Raw genomic sequence first — 14,602 nt, 5'->3', positions numbered from 1 at the left:
GCCGCGCACCGGCGGGCCTGCTCCCGGAGCCGCCTCCTTCCCGGGTACCGCCAGGCGGCGCGGCTCACGAGGGGCGTCTCCGCGCTGCCTCCGCGGGGCGCTGCGCTCGGTCGGGTGCGCGTGAGGCGGTGACGCTCGGAGGAGGCTTCTCTCCGCCGGGGGTTTCCCTGCGAAGGGGCTGGATTCCAACCCTTGGAGTCATTTTGGAAAGCCCCCCATGCGAGACGGGGTGACTTGTCAGATCCCCTTCCTCCAGTTAGATGAGGGAAACACTAGGGGTTACCCAGCTGATCCAATGACTCCGGAAAACACATGATAAACAGGTGGAAAATCACTGTCTGAAGCAGTGGTTCTCAACCTTCCTAATGCCGCGACCCTTTAATACAGTTCCTCATGTTGTGGTGACCCCCAACCATAAAATCATTTTCGTTGCTACTTCATAACTGTAATTTTGCTGCTGTTATGAATCGTCATGTAAATATCTGATATGCAGGATGTATTTTCATTGTTAAAATTGAACATAATTAAAGCATAGTGATTAATCACAAAAACAATATGTAATTATATGTGTTTTCCGATGGTCTTAGGTGACCCCTGTGAAAGGGTCTTTCGACCCCCAAAGGTGTGGCGACCCACAGGTTGAGAACCACTGCTCTAGGGATTACCCAGTTGATTGACTCCGGAAAAAACAAAATGATAAACAGGTGGAAAATCACTGTCTAAAGTCTGTGGTTGAAATGATAGGGGAACATTGGCCGTAGCATCCCTTGGGGATAGCCTTTTCTGTGTCAGACCTGGTAGGAGTGGATGGAGCTCTGCTAGGAGGCCTTCCTACAAGCCCCCGCCCTGACGCCCCCGCAGGTCACCCAGTGGGCCCAAGAGTAGAGATTGCTCCCTGTTCTTGGCAATCACCTTCCAGCTTGTGGAACAGCCAAGGCTCTTCTCTAACCAACCTTTTCACTGTTTAACAAGGATGCCATTTGTCATAGAAAAAAATGCCACTGTATACTTTGAGGACAATGTTCATAAGTATTTAAGTCAGGGGTCCTCAAACTACGGCCCGCGGGCCACATGCAAATACAAATATTGGATTTGTTCCCGTTTTGTTTTTTTACTTCAAAATAAGATATGTGCAGTGTGCATAGGAATTTGTTCATACTATTTTTTTAAACTATAGTCCGGCCCTCCAACGGTCTGAGGGACAGTGAACTGGCCCCCTGTTTAAAAAGTTTGAGGAACCCTGATTTAAATGAACTCATGAGTTTATAATGAAAATGTTTTTAAACACTTTACGTATTTAATTACTTTGGGCTGATTTATGCTACCTTTCTCCTTAACATGTACAATTTCTACTTTACTTTCTTCACTTGTAAAATCGGTTAAATGAATTTAAAACCCTGATCAGTAGTGAAACTTATTTTGTGAAAAAAGACTTGCACTTAAAAAGGTAGAATTTTTACTGCCTAAAAATGTTGGGAACAAAATAGTAAGTCCAGATAAACCTTGAAGGAAAATAAGCCAGCAGTGCAGTGTCCTTGGGGCTGGGAGTTGGAGGGATTTGGGTATTAATGTTGGCACTGCCCCATCTCTGTCACCTCCGTGGGCTTTCCACCCCTGCAGACCTTAGATGCTTCATCTGTAAAACAAGTTCTGATTAAATGATCTTTAAAGTACTTTCCAGCTTTAAAGTTCAGTTTCCTACTATATCAGCGTTTCTCAGGAAATAGTGGGCATACCTTCTCAGGATTAAATAAGTTTAGGGATAGAAAATCATAATGAGAAGGGGTTATGTGCTAGTCTGTACAAAATGATAAATTCTTGTATCCAAAATCAACATATTTTAAATGGAGCATGCTTAAGTATTGCTCAGGAAACCTAGATCTAGTTTTTATGTCCATTGTTGTGTTTATTTTCTTAAGAGGAAGAATGACTTAGTTTAGAGACAAAAAATTGAGAAGAAATTTCCCAATATCTAAGCATGAATCCCAAGCAAGTAGATAATAATACTTTAACATATAGCTGGTACATTATAGTTTATGAAACCTTTCACTTTCTTTCTCTCTTTTTAAAAAAATATATTTTTTTTTTATTGATTTCAGAGTGGAAAAGAGAGGCAGAGATAGAAACATCAATGATGAGAGAACCATTGATCAGCTGCCTCCTGCACATACACCCCCCCTCCCTCCCACCACTGGAGATCAAGCCCACAACGTGGGCACGTGCCCTGATCTGGAATCCAACTCCAACCTCCTGATTCTTAGGTCGATGCTCAACCACTGAGCCACACCAGCAAGGCTCTTTCTCTCTTTTGAAATTCCATGGAAATCATGGAGAATGGCTCCAAGCATCTGCTATGTGTCGGTATCAGCAATTCTCCTTCCTGTACTCTTCCTCTCAGGGACTCCCTCTCTTCTCAGCCTTTAAATTTGCAGCAAAGAGATTCCACAGAGGCCACAGCCCTCACAGAAACTAGATCTGGGGTCCCCTAGATTAGGTGTCAGAACCTCTCCCACCAAAGCTGGGGATTCCGAAGATGTTAGACACCCCCAGTTGTGACATCAACCCCTCTCCAAACCTCCCTGCTCCTTTCACCTTCCCTAAGCAGAGTTCATCTCCCATGCTCTAGGATTCTTTTCTTAAAGATATTTTTGTCTTTGCAGATATCTTGTTGCCTTGAAATAACTTGTTTATGTGTTCTGCCACCCTACTAGACTGCAAGCTCCTTATGAATCTGAGTCCTACTCATCTTTGAATTTCTGGAACCTGGAACATAGTAGGTGCTCAATAGATGATGAAGTAATGAATTTAAGATGCTTCAGTGCTGTTAAGAGAACAAAAAGGAAGCTCCTGAAGATTGTGAGGCCGGCCCTTAGAACCTCAGGGGCAGTAGCAACTCCTTCTCTTCATACCTGTTATTTATAACACCTACCACCGCTTACGTGGTAAAGGGACAGCATTATGAAGCATTGCTGCATGAATTTTGGCCCCTGTGTCGTGGAAGGATCTGAATGTTAAATATCATCTATATTAGTTTCCTGTGGCTGCTATAACACATTTATGGCTTAAAAACAACACAAACTTATTGTCTTACAATTTTGGAGGCCAGCAGTCAGAAATGATTCTTATGGGGCTAAAATCAAGACTATTGGCAGCACTTCGTTGCTTTTGGAGACGGTAGAGGAGAATCTGTTTTCTTGCCTTTTCCAGCTTAGAGGCTGCCATGTACCTTGGTTTGTGGCTCCCAGACAGCAATTGCGCCACCCTCACATCTGCTTTAGTCATCCTGTCTCTGACTCTCTCCTGCCTCCCTCCTCCACTTTTAACGACTACTGTGATTGGTTGGGACCCCTGGGTAATTCTAAATATCTCATCTCAAAATCATTATATTAATCCTTATGTTCTGGGTTCTGGGGTTTAGGATAGGGACATCTTTTGGGGGCCATTATTTTTCCTACCACACCACAGATGTTCTCTTTAGCAATTTCAAGCCCAAACACAATGAACAGGTATGATCCTGAACAATTCAGTACTAGAACACACATCTGAGCTCTAATTTTCCCATTGCTGGACACAGGGATGGCAGTGAGAAACAACCATTAGGAACCAAATGAGAGTAACCTCAAAGAGGATGGCTCTAGTCTGGCTGCCATAACTCAGTGGTTGAGCATGGACTTACGAACCAGGAAGCCACAGTTCGATTCCTGGGTAGGGGTCAGAGCACGTGCTTGGGTTGCTCTCCAGTGGGGGCGTGCAGGAGGCAGCGGATCAATGATTCTCTCTCATTATTGATGTTTCTGTCTCTCTCTCCCTCTCCTTTCCTTTCTGAAATCAATTGAAAAAATAAAAAAGAGGCTGGATCTGAATGGAATCTCAGCTCTGACACAGTAGTGTCATTTACTTAACTGCGCTAAGGGTTTATTCTCGTGTATAAAATGGATTATGTTACCTTTTCCCTCTTGGGATCATGGTGAGGATCAAGTGAGATAGTGTATGTAAAGCTTCCAGCACAGGAATAGGAACCCAAGAGCTGTTGTTACCACCAGTGCAGAGTGAATGAAGGTGAGAGCATGCTTTTACTCTTACAGGCAACAGTCATGTAGCATCCCAAGCCTCATTGTATTGATTTGTAAGACTCAGCTAAAGTTAGTTTACTCAAGAGTCCTTAGAAAATTGGAAAAGTGAACACCTCCTAATGCATATTCTCCCGAGAAACGATCTTGATAGAGTTCCGTGGCATGTAAAAGTTCAAGATCATTTTTTCAGGTGCTATCTAAAACAATGCATTTGGAAGGTTATGCAGAAAAATTCTGTTTGAGCCCCACTCCTTGTCAAGACACATCACTCTCAGCTCCCACAGCCACTTCCTGACAAAGACAAATGTAAGCATGAAGACACTCACAACTTCAAAATGTACCTTTCTACCCACGTGCCTCCTTTATTCTGACACATCCCTCCTACCCCACGCCCGAGCTAAAAGACTGGTAAGGAGTCACATCGTGTACTTTTCTAAATTCAAATTTGAGCTTATAACTAGGAAATAAATGTAATGGGCCCTGGCTGGGTAGCTCCGTTGGTTAGAGTGTCCTCCCTATGCACCAAGGTTTCGGGTAAGATCCCCAGTCAGGGCACGTACAGGAAGCAACCACAAATCAATGTTTCTCTCTCTCTCTCTCTCTCTCTCTCTCTCTCTCGATTCTTCTCTCTCTCTAGAATAATAATAATAAAAAAAACACCTCTCTAATAAAAAGAAAGAAATGTAATGGGAGATGTGTTGAAGTCTAATTCTGTGACTCACTCTCTGAGCCACAAAACTCATTTTAGGTTTTACATGTCTCATCTCTAATGCTTTTTAATTTAAGAATATGACCTCACAATAAAGGAATTTAGCAGTCTGTGTCACGTGAAGAGGTAATAAGCTAGAGGATAGCAGCAGTGACATGGAGTAAATAGTGAAATGTAGTTTAAATAGTTTCAAATTCTATATTTATAAATACCTGTTTCAATTCATTAGCTCACAGACACATTTATCAGATCCACTATCAGTTACCTGTGATATTAATTCAATCATGATAATAAGTAGCAGCTGGTTACCTAAATTATACAAACCATATACAAAAACAGCATCTGAGAAAAGCAACCTCCTAGTAATTTATTTAAGGTGGAAATCCTTTGTTTAGCGTGCTTTATTACAAAAGATGTAGGGTTTTAAATCATAGACAGAAATTATACAGACATGGAAAATGTAACATGAAAAATATGTGTTAACAGACATGAATAAGAGAAGGCCAGTCAAGATTTTTCAAATGTGTATTTTTAATAATAGCTATATTGAGATATTATTCACATACCATGAAAGTCACCCCTTTAAAGTGTACCATTCAATATTTTTAGGATATTCACAATTATGCAACCATTACCAATTTTAGAATATTTTATCACTCCCAAAAGAACATCCCATATCCATCAGCATTCACTCCACATTCCTCCTTCCCTTCCAGGGTTATATCCTCTTGTTGGATTGATCCCTTTAGTATTATGTAGTGAACTTTGTTGTCTCTTGTGATGGCCTTCATTTTGAAGTTTATTTTGTCGGATATGAGTATTGCTACTCCAGCTTTTTTTCTTTTCCATTTGCATGGAAATTTTTTTTCCATCCCTTCACTCTCATTCTGTGCGTGTCTTTTGTTTTGAGGTGGGTCTCTTGTAGACAGCATATAGTTGGGTCATGTTTTTGTATCCATTCAGCTACCTTATGCCTTTTGATTGGAGCATTTAATCCATTTACATTTAAGGTTATTAATGATAGGTACTTATTTATTGCCATTTTAATTCTGTATGCCTAGGTTTCTCTCTGTTTCTTCTTATTACAGCAGTCCTTTTAGCATTTCTTATAATGCTGGCTTGGTGGTGATGTACTCCTTTAGCCATTTTTTGTCTGGGAAGCTCTTTATTTGACCGTCTATTTTGAATGATAGCCTTGCTGGATAGTAATCTTGGTTTCAGATCCTTAATTTCAGATCCTTGAGTACTTCATGCCATTCCCTTCTGGTCTGTAGAGTTTCTGATGAGAAATCAGATGTCAACCTTATGGGAACTCCTTTGTAGGTGACAGTTTGCTTTTCTCTTGCTGCCTTTAATATTCTCTCTTTGTCCTTACTTTTTGGCGTTTTAATTATGATGTGTCTGGGCGTGGGCCTGTTTGGATTCTTCTTGTTTGGGGTTCTCTGTGCCTCCTGAACTTGTTTGACTTTTTTCTTTACCAGTTAGGGAAGTTTTCTGCCATTTTTTCTTTAAACACGTTGTCTATCCCTCTCTCCCTTCCTGCCTCTTCTGGTACATCTGCTATTCTAATATTGTTTCACATTGTCCCATAGCTCCCTTAAGCTGTCCTCCTGTTTTTTCATTGTTTTTTCTTTTTGGTTCTCTGATTGAGTGATTTTTTCAACCCTGTCTTCTAATTCACTGATTCGATCCTCAGCTTCCCCTAATCTGCTGTGTATTCCTTCCAATGTGTTCTTTATTTGTACTACTAGGGGCCTGGTGCACGAAATTCATGCACGGGGGTGGGGAGGCAGATCCCTTAGCCCGACCTGCACCCTCTGTCATGTTCCGGGACCCTGGCCACTCCGGGCCTAGGCGCAGGCCTACAGGCTTGGGGCGGCCTGGCTCCTGAGGCCCCATCTTATCAAGAGAACAAAGTCGGCGTTAGTTACAGCCCTCACCGAACCCAGTACAGTGCGTCTGTGCATACAACTGCCTCGTTCATGTGCCTGCTTCGCCCTACTGAATTACTAACATCTTGAGGACATAGCTCTGTCTTATCCTGTTTCACCTTCAGTGCCTGGCCTGGTGCCAGGGACCTGGGAGTGTTTGCTGACCGAGTGAGTGAGTGAGTGAATAAATGAGTGAGTGAGTAAGTGAATGAGTGAATGAATGTGCGAGTAAGTGAATGAGCAAGCGGCTATGGGGCGGGAACTTCTGCCACGTTGCCATGGCGATGCGGCAGAAGTTCCCGCCCCGCTCCTGGCTGCCTGGCGCCCGCCCCGGGAAGTTCCTGCCCTGCTCCTGACTGCCCAGCGCCCCACTCCCGGCTGCGTAGTTCCCGCCCTGCTCCCAGCTGCCTGGCGCCTGCCCCGGGAAGTTCCTGCTCCTGGCTGCATAGTTTCCACCCCACTCCCGGCGACCCAGGCCCCCAGCCACTCCTTCAGCGGAGGCCAGGGCAGGCGGGAAACTTGGCTTCCTCTGTCGGTCACCGGGGGCAACCCAAGCCTTCAGCTCCATGGCCACCGCCACCTGTGTTAGGTTAATTTGCATATCATGCCGATTGGCTGGTGGGCATGGCTTGAGCATAGCAGAGGGACTGCTAATTTGCATGTTTCTCTTTTATTATATAGGATGTCATTCTTTATTTCCAACTGTTGTTTTTTCATAGTTACTATATCTTTATTTATGCAGTTGAGCATCTTTACCATTATTACTCTGAACTCTGTTATCTCTGCTTCATTTATCTTTTCTGCTGGAGAAATCTCTTGTTCTTTCATTTGGGGTTTGTTTCTTTGTCTCCTCATTTTGGCTGTCTGTTTGGGTTTGTGACTATGTATTAGGCAGATCCTCTATGTCTCTCAATCTCTAGTAGAGGATAGTGTCAAATGCTGTTTCTGACTAATTAGATCAGGCAAAGACTCACAGCCTCCAGAGACCGCCTCTGATTACAGATTATTAGGATTCCGACTTGAATTGCCCCCAGGAAATTGTCCTCAGTTGTGGCCAGAGTTTTTTTAAAACAGGATGGGGCAGTTGCTTCTGCCTGGAGGTTAATTGTTATTTTTAGTCTCTTAAGTAGCCTCAAGGCAAGGTGTTTTACAATAGTGTTGGTCAACTGTCTTCCCCTTGAGGGAAGTGTGGGAAAGATGTCTGTGTGGGAAAGATGACCTTCTCAGTGTGAGGGAATGACTCAGCACAGGAAAGTGGGGGTGTCTGCCTTCTGAGCTCTAACTCCTGAGTCCCAATCTTGGCTTCTGCTCACACAGTTGCAGTCCACTCCATCCTCCCTCTGCCGGAGCACAAGGTGGGTGGCTCCACAGGGAATTTTGTGTGTTGGCCCTTTAAGAGGATACCTGAATTTCCAGCCTTTGTTCTCTGGCAGACAGCACTCCTGCTGCTTTTTACAGCCATGTGTTATGTGGGTACTCTTCTCAGTTGTGGTGCTCTCTGCTGGGGGGGGCCCAGCTTGGGGATTAGACCCCAGAGTTTTCAGTGGCCACCCCCACAGCTGAGATATCTTCCTGGAACCTCAGTTACCATCTGTGGGTGCCTGGCCAGCCCTTTTGTGCCTCTGCCTCTCCTACCAGTCTCTATGCAGACTCCACTTTTGGTCCTTGGGTATCAGGGTACTCTCCTGCAAGTGTTCTGTTGATTATTCAGGAAATTTTTCTGTATTTTAGTTGTAATTCCAGTTTGTTTCTGGGAGTGCGTGCGTGCAGCATCCACTTACTCTGCCGCCATTTTTAATCTCCATTTTCTTTTTTGATTTGCCAAAACTAGTTTTAGTAGTACGCGTTTTTTACCTTGTGAATGTTACAACTAAGATTTGATTTAAAAAATATATATATTTTTATTGATTTCAGAGAGGAAGGGAGAGGGGAGAGAGAGAGAGATAGAAACATCAATGATGAGAGAGAATCATTGATCGGCTGCCTCCTACACACCCTCTCCTGGGGCTTGAGCCAGCAACCCGGGCATGTGCGCTTGACCAGATTCAAACCCATGATTCTTCAGTCCACAGACCAATGCTCTGTCCACTGAGCCAAACCTGCTAGGGCCAAAGATTTGATTTTTGTATTAGTTTTCTGTACATAATTAAAAAAAATTTCTGTACATTAAAATTTTTTCTGTGCTTTTTTTTTATAGAGAGCCCTAGAACACTTTATTTTATTTCATTTTCTAAAAATGTATTTTAGTGATTTTTTGGAGAGAGGAAGGGAGAGGTATAGCTAGAAACATCGATGAGAAACATCGATTGGCCACCTCCTGCACACATCCTACTGGGGATCAAGCCTGAAACCCAGGTATGTGCACTGATGAGGAATCAAAGCGTGACCTCCTGGATCATGGGCCACCACTCAACCACTAAGCACACTGGCCGGCCTAGAAAACTTTATTATTTAATTTTTTGTTTTGTTAATCCTCACCTGAGGATATTTTTTCCCATTGATTTTTCTTTTTTACAGAGAGTGAAAGGGATGGGGGAAAGACAGAGAAAGGGAAACATAGATATGAGAAAGCATCGATTGGTTGCCTCCTGCATTTGCCCTGACTGGGGTCGGGGCTGGAGCCTGCAACAGAGGTATATTTGGCTCTGACCACTGAGAAAAACCAGCCAGGGTGAAAACATTTTTTTTAACAAAGGCCCCAGTGATTTTAGGTTTTCATTAAAAGTGTGGTTTGGGGAAGCACTTTTGACCTTCATCGTGACATGACATATACAATAACATTAAATTACATATCATGTAATTGAACAAAAAATAATTTCTTTATATAACCTATTTTTTAAAAAAAATATTTCTTATTGATTTCAGAGAGGAAGAGAGAGGGCGAGAGACAGAAACATCAATGATGAGAGAGAATCATTTATCAGCTGCCTCCTGCACGCCGCCTACTGGGGTTGAGCCTATAACCCGAGCATGTGCCCTGACTGAGAATCGAACCGTGACCTCCTGGTTCATAGGTCAATGCTCAACTGCTGAGCCATGCCAGCCAGGCTATAAACTATTAATAGATACCTAAATACAATATTGTTTTAAAAATGAAATCATGTGTATATAGTTGTGTTAATAAAGATAAGTACACTAATCAAAAGTTATACAATTACAGCAAGTCTAAATGATAACAAAGATATTCTTTTGAATTCCATATTTCACTGAGCATCAAAAACCACCAATCTTTTAGTCCTTTTCTTGCACATTATTCTGTATCTACATTCTCTGTATCTGATTGTATCCCTGGATTTAATTTCATTTCCTGTATGACATTCTCCACAGATATATATCATTGGCTGCTGTTTTTGGGGTTGGATGTCCTTCTGAGTGTCCATTGTTAGTCCACAGCAACGACAAACTCTTCACTCTGTGATTCCCTTTTCTGTACATTTTCAAAAAATTTTGATAATGGCATCTACCATTATCAATTTTCTTTTCTCTTGTTTCTATCAAATCCAGTATTTTCAAGCTTATGGTCCCTGTCTTTATGAAGAAAATAACAGGGGTCCCTGATATAGATTAGGGGAATTTATTCTCATACCAGTGGTGGATGTGTCCCCATTGATCACGTCTTTGCCAACACTAGTATATGTCTGACTCTAATATTTACCAGTTTGACTGTGTGAACTGGTATTTCACTATGATTTTAATTTGCACTTCCCTGATTACTGGTGCTATTGACCATCCTTAGCTATGCCAGTTCACATACTTTATAAAATTTTCTTAGGATTATTTTTCTTTTCCTTATTTGTGTAGTTCTTTATATATTCAGTATAACAACCATTTGTCTGTTATATGCATTGCAAATATCTTCTTCCATTCTCTGGACTATTTGTTAATTTTGTTTATGGTATCTCAAATAAATAAGTTAAAAAATTATGTGGTAGAATGCATCAAGTTATTCCTTTAGAGCTGTGCCTTTTGCTTTATATTTATGGTTTGTCTTATTTACTCCTTCCCTTCCTCCCTCCCTTTCTTTCTTTCCTTCTCCTTGGCTTCTTCTCCCTCCTTTTCCAAGAGACTTCTTCCTTTCTTTCAAGAAATCCTTCCTGACCAGCAATTTGACCAGCTCAAGTAATTAGTATAAAAGTTTTTTTAGTGTAATAATGATATTAAGGTCTTTTTTGGGTAGAGTCCCTTTTCTTTTAGAGATACAGTTTCAAATATTTACAGATGAAATAGTGTAATGCGTGAAATTTTCCTCAAAATAATGTGGGGAGGGAGTTGCTGGTGCAAGATTGGCCATGAGTTGGTAATTGTCAAAGCTGAGCAATAGGTACAATGGGGGTTCATTATACTATTCTATCTAATTCTGTATATGTTAAAATTTTCCCATAATAAAAAGCATAAAATATATAGAGAAGAAATTCTTTCCAATCTTGATATAAAAATATTTTCCTATATAAAGTTTTTTTTTTTTTTTCTCATTTAGGTCTCTAATCCCTGGGTGTCTCTGAAGGAACACCATAGGAGAAGACCAGAGAACAAGACTTTACTTCAAGAAAAAATGCTTGTGTAGTTGGCGGGGGCCTACCAGTTTAACAGCATTTGTCCTAGGAAAGCCCTTTCCAAACCAACAAGGACATTTGTCTTGGCTGTGTGGAAACAGACTTTTTTGATCCAAATTTAAAGAATGAAGCTGATTATTGTCTATGAATAGGAATAACCAAAGGAAATATTTGACGTTTACTAAATGATTTTTAAACCCGTGGTTGCTTTTTGACCATGGGCCAAAAATTTTTTGTAATGTGATAACTGCATTATTTATCTAGTAAAATAATTTTGCTAAAGCCTTCATCTCCAAAAGTTAGATGATTATATTCTGCTCTTGGAATTCCTCCTTTCAACGTAACATGCACATTTAGAGAGGAAGACATTTGAGGTGGGTGGGGGGGCGGGGAGTGGCAGATGTTTTTAGATCTACTTCTAGGAAAGAGTTAAGCTAAGAGTCTTTGATCTGCTGGGATTTCCAACACATGTGAATTCTCACCATACTTTCTCTAATTTTACCAGATGTAGCCAAATTGTTCATAGTGAATCCACCAACTAACAACTTGCTTTAGTTATAGATCTCTTGCTTTCTATTATACAGGATGGATTTTCAGATGTTCTTTTGATTTGTATTTTGCTCATTTTCCTCCAAGAAATTGTCAAGAAATGGTCTGGACTGGTGGACCCTTTATCTTTATGTGTCCCAGGAGTGGGCATTGTTAGGCCACCCAGTGAGTTAAACAAATACAGTACTTTGCAGACTCTGCCATAGTTAGTCTAGACTTTAGAGAGGGAGAGAGAAAAAAAAAATCTGAGTTGAAATGGAGGAAGAGTATTAGGAAGAAGAATGTGGTTTAAAAAAAATTTTTTTTTTCTTGTTCAGAATCAAAGAGAGTCTGTCTAGTCTTACTGAGATCCAGGAGATCTCAGGATGAAGTGTAATACCCTGTTGTAATTCAAGCCAGCATGCATCTCTTGGCTTTCTTTCTTGCGAGTTTCACAGCCATAGTATTTTATTGAGTATCCACAATATGTCTGGTACTCTATTTGCCCAACTCTTTCTACATAAAGGCTCAACTAACCCATTATTAACCCTAAGGGCAAACTAAGCAGACAATTCAGCAATAGTTCTTAAAGCAGATATACACTGTTCTAAGAAGTACATTCTGGTTGTCTTTGCTTATCTGTCTTTATGGTGAAGAATAGCTACTTGTGAGGGACTCAGAGAAGAGATATTCTCACCATTACTAATCCTTAGCTTTTAGTAACCACAAAAAATAAGAACCATTATAAAATGAGAAAGAGAACACCTGCTGGGGTCCAGCCCCAGTGGTCCAGGGGTTCCCAAAGGTGTGGACGGAGTCGGCAAAGAATGTTTTACACGGAGACAGTGTTCAGAACTCTCTAGCTCTCTTTAGTCTCCGTGGATCTTCCTGTGCCTGGCTGAGGCCACAGAGAAAGATCCCAAGGCAAACTGAGCCTTTATTTTTATAGTCAGAGTTAAACGAGGTAGTGGTTACCAAAGTTACACAGTTCTTGTGAGTTTCACTTGTTTACACTGTTCTTGTGAGTTTCAGTTGTTTTTGTTCTTGTTGCACTTCCCTCAGCCCATTAGCTTCCCAGGTAAGATCTAGGGAGCATCATAAGGTCAAGCCTAATTATGCTAAGAGGGCTGTGCCCTCTAAGCTGGGACTTGTTTGTGACTTTGCCAACAGGTCAGTCCGAGGCTTAACCCTATATCGGCTCCCCACAAACACCAAGTACTTAACTATCTCTGCAGCTTCTATTTTGCTCTGAGGAAAAAAAAAATACATCATTGATGAGTTTGTCACTTCTGCTACCCACTGGTACATTCCTCATCACGTGGTCCATAACCTGGCATCAGCATCCATGAACTTTGAAAGTGTAAGCTCTTTTGCTACCATAATGTTACAGATTGAATCATTCTGAGTCATATTGCTTTTTGAACTCTTCAAATAGAAATTTCCAAGCTTGGGTTAAACAAAAATAACAGAGATGAGATAGTTGAATGAAGTTTGACAAAGTCTGAAACAATGAGAAAATGACTATAAGGCATCATTCCATTACTTATTTACACTGTAATTCCTCCAAAAAAGAGTTTAAAGTTGCTTAAAAGACACAGGATTGAGATACGTATTGCACTTCATTATCCATATATTTCAAATTTTTAAGGGGCATAGGGATGATGAAACAATAAGGTTTAGTTTTAAGTTTCTTGTTGGTCAAGGCAAAAGGGAAAGTCCTTGTGTTAAATAGCTCTAATTAGCTAATTAAAAAAAGCACAAAGTTGGTAAGGAGAAACTGTTTTCTCCTGAAACTAAATCCCAAGAGAAATTCATTAAAATGAAAAAATTAAAAATTGGGTACTATATACCAGGAGTTTTTGCATGTTTTTATTCTCATTTAACCCTTACAAAAGTACCGTGATGAATATAGTGTCATCTTCATCTTACAGATGACGAAACTGAAGATTACAGTAGTTATGTTGGCTAGACACAGCCAGTTTTGAACCCTGGTATCTCTGCATTAAAAGCCTACAGTCTTGCCGAACTGGTTTGGCTCAGTGGATAGAGTGTCGGCCTGCAGACTGAGGGGTCCCGGGTTCGATTCCGGTCAAGGGCATGTACCATGGTTGCGGGCACATCCCCGTTGGGGGGTGGGCAGGAGGCAGCTGATCGATCTCTCTCATTGATGTTTCTAACTCTCTATCCCTCTCCCTTCTTTTCTGTAAAAAATCAATAAAAATATATTTTAAAAAAAAAAGCCTACAGTCTTAGCTGAGTTGGCTCAGTGGATAGAGTGTCAGCCCACAGACTGAAGGGTCCCGGGTTTGATTCCGGTCAAGGGCATGTACCTTGGTTTCAGGCTTCATTCCCAGCCCTGGCTGTGGGAAGCAACCAATTGATGTGTCTCTCTTACATCGATGTTTCTCTCCGTCTCTACTCCTCCCTTCCACTCTCTCTAAAAATCAATGGAAAAATATCCTTGGGTGAGGATTAACAACAACAATAAAAAAAAGCCTGCACTATGCTGGTCACACCACACTGCCACTCAGTGGACACTCATTATATTGTTTGTGTAGTTTTGGACGGTGGGTTCATTTTCAATGGGGCTTTGTCTACAATATTATACAGCATGGACTGAGGCATAGTCCATCCAGAATAGTATTGCATTTGTTTCTGTTAGGCACAGGAGATATGACTAGTTTTGAGTTTGTTTCTGTTATGTACAGCAGGTATGACTAGCCCCAAGGGCTTCTTTTCCTAGAATCTTGAGGAAGAAGCTTATATTATTACTAGAGTCCCGGTGCACAAAAATTTGTGCACTTGGGG

The 14,602-nt window shown here is 41.3% G+C and overlaps 1 long non-coding RNA gene and 1 pseudogene across 1 annotated transcript; one reads left to right on the top strand and one right to left on the bottom strand.

The window, feature by feature from the left end:
- The first annotated feature begins 2,215 nt into the window (after positions 1–2,215).
- Positions 2,216–11,632, top strand: LOC106695437. Its single transcript, XR_001346533.2, has 3 exons — positions 2,216–2,357; positions 2,712–2,773; positions 11,191–11,632. It is a non-coding gene; the product is annotated as an uncharacterized LOC106695437 (long non-coding RNA).
- Positions 9,703–10,093, bottom strand: LOC102436337 (annotated as a pseudogene).
- Positions 11,633–14,602: the final 2,970 nt, after the last annotated feature.

The sequence above is a fragment of the Myotis lucifugus genome, unplaced genomic scaffold (assembly GCF_000147115.1).
Source record: "Myotis lucifugus unplaced genomic scaffold, Myoluc2.0 scaffold_1289, whole genome shotgun sequence".
Taxonomy (NCBI): domain Eukaryota; kingdom Metazoa; phylum Chordata; class Mammalia; order Chiroptera; family Vespertilionidae; genus Myotis; species Myotis lucifugus.
This window is presented reverse-complemented; position numbering and strand designations above follow the sequence as displayed.